Genomic DNA, 3218 nt, shown 5'->3' with positions numbered 1-3218 from the left:
CTTACAATTACTGTCAGGTATATTACTTACTACTTGGTGCATAACAAATTCCTACATATCTTAGTGGCTCAGAACCACACACATATTACTCACAGTTTCCCTGGGTCTTCGGTCTACATGTAGGTGATGGCTCAGGCTGAGGCTAAGCTGGGGAAGGGTCTCCTTCCAAACTCACATTATTGTTCTTAGGATTCACTTCCCAGCCCTCATCAGGAACTCACTGATGTGTTATTAAAATCACATAAAATTAATACTAATTTATCAAAAATATTTCAAAACAATACAATAATAATAAAGTAGAATATAGATCACTTCCCATTGTATAGTATGAATTAGTTTACCCTGATTGAACAACTAGACAAAGACATTTCAAATAAGGAAAATGAAGACCAATATGCTTTATAAATACAGAGACAAAAATCACCAGGGAAATATTATTAAATGAAATCAGCATCATGTAGAAAGTATTATACACTGTGTCAAAGGGTATTTACCTCAGGAATGCAAATTTAGTTCAACATATGATACAATTCATGTCATACACTATATTAATAAAGAATAAAAACTACAAATCATCTCAGAAGGTGTGCAACCGGCACTTGAAAATTCCCAGATTCAGTATTATAAAAACATGCAGCAAATTAGGCAGATAAGAGAACTTTCTTCATTTCCAAGGGCATCTATGAAAAGTTCACATTTCATCATAAGTAATCTGAAAGGTTCACTAATTTCTCTGATATTAGAAACAAGTCAAATACTTCCACTGTTGACATTTGTTTCCAACATTGTACTGGAGAATGTAGACAGGGCAATTCATTTAGAAAAATAAATATAATGCTTCTAGTATGGAAAGGAAGTCAAACTCTGTTTGCAAATGAGATGATCTTATGTATAAAAAGTCCAAAGGAGTCTAATCAAATATGTTTAGAATTTAAAGATGAGTTCAAAGAAGTTTGAAGTATATAAAATATATAAAATATTTTAAATTTCTCTACACTAGCAATTAACAATCTAAAAACAAAACTCAGAAAACCATTCCAATTGAGATCGCATCAAAAATACTTAGGAATAAGCTTATCAAATTAAGTGTAAGATATGGACACTAAAAACTATAGAATACATATTGAACAAAATTAATAGAAAATCTTTGAATGCTCATTGTTTAGAAGGGTTAATATTGTTAGTTTGGCAATATTTTCCAAATGGATCTATAGAATTAATGCAACTTCTCTCAAAACCCCAGGTGGCATTACTTTCCCCTAAATTCAGAAGGTTATCCTAAAATTATACATAATATAGATCCTGAGCAGCCAAAACACTCTTGAGAAGGACAAAAAGGGTTTGCATAGTAGACATATGCTTCCTGATTTCAAAACTTACTACAAAGTAATAGTTATCAACATTTGTGGTACTGGTATAGGGATATATGTATTGATCAATGGAGTAGAATATAATACTCAAAAATGAATCCTTACATTTATGGTGAAACGCTTTTATAATGTGGCCAAATAAATTAGGTATGAAGCAATATTTTCTTGTCAAATCTTTCGGGGTCAAGTGGATATCCACATGCAAGTTAGACTCATGCCTCATACCAGAAACATAATTGACTCAAAATGATAATCTATCTACATATAACAGCTAAACAGGGCCAACCCATAAAAAGGAACACAGGAATACATCTTTGTGGTCTTTAGTTAAACAAGGTTTTAAGATATGACACTGAAAAGCACAAAGGAAAGAAGAAAATATAGAAATATTAAACTTCATTAGAATTAAAACCTTTTGCAATTTAAAGTCCACCATCAAATATAAAGAGGCACCCGAAGAATGACAGAAAATATTTGAAAATTGCAAATTTTATAGGTGATAATGGTCTATTATCCAGAATATGCAATGTCTTACAACTCAAAGTTAAAAGGCAAATATCCCAATCAAAAATGGCAAAATCTTAAATAGCCAATTCTCTAAGGAAAGCCATAGTCATATCCAAAATCACATAAAAATATGCTCAATGTATTTTGTCATTATGAGGTAGGAGACTGGAAGGACTTGTTTTCTGGTTTCACAACCTTGACGACCAGAATAAGATCTGCTACAAACAGGATAAAGCGAAAAAACTGGCAGAAGCCTGTACATTGTGGCAAATGTGATCCCTGGCAGTCTTCATTTGTCACTCACATAAGACACTCCTACCAACCACATAACTGTTTACAAATTCCATGGACACAACTCAGAAGTTATCGCCCCTTTCCATGAAGACAAGCTAGAAGTCACTGCCCCTTTCCTGCCTCAATTTGCATTGACCTGCCCCTCAATTTGCATATAATTAAAAGTGGGTTTGATTGCATATAAATACAGTTGCCAAGAGGCCTATATGTTGCCAACTCTGAACACACTGCTTAAGAGTTAGCCCTGCTCTGCTAGGAGCAGTACCATTCAATAAAATATTGCCGTCTAACCTCACCCGCTTGCCCTTAAATTCTTTCCTGGACAAACCTAATAACCCTCTCAGGATAAGCCCCAATTGTGTGACTCATCTGTCCTACAACAATTAGGTGAAGGCAAATCTAAAACCATGAATTGTACTTCAAAAATCTAAAAAGCATATTGCTAAAAAATATAAGTTGGAAAAGGTAAAATACTGTGAAAAGGCAAACTTCTTACCTACTAAATAAGGTTTTTAATTTGCATAATTTAGCTACACTCTTTGTGTTACAAAGTTCTTCACGATTTAGAAAACAATTATTATGTATCCACTATTACAGTATCAAAGACAGTAATTTCACTGCCCAAAAGAAATCTTTGGTAGTTCACTGATTTCACCTTTCTCTCTCCCAAGCCCCTTGTTTCCACCGAACTCTTCACTATCACTACACTTTTTCCTTTTCTAGAGAGTCATATAAATGGAATTACACAGTATTTTGACTGTTTCAACTTCTATTTTTTTACATAGCAACATACCTTGTTCAGGTAGTATGATTAAATTAACATCAACTTGCTTGCAGGGAGTGCTAGATTACATACAAATGAGAATGAGTGGATCCATTTATACGGTGCTGGATTAGGTCATATGGTGTTGGAAACGTTAGTAGAAATTATAAAATTACCAAATTACCCTGGAGTACAATTAAATTCACAGACTGGAGCATATAATAGTGACTGAACAAAAGAAAATGCCAAAAAACAAGAAAACCAACCAACCACACAACATCAAA

The sequence above is a fragment of the Hylobates moloch genome, unplaced genomic scaffold (genome assembly GCF_009828535.3).
Source record: "Hylobates moloch isolate HMO894 unplaced genomic scaffold, HMol_V3 SCAFFOLD_14, whole genome shotgun sequence".
Taxonomy (NCBI): Eukaryota; Metazoa; Chordata; class Mammalia; order Primates; family Hylobatidae; genus Hylobates; species Hylobates moloch.
Note: the sequence above shows the minus strand (reverse complement) of the source record.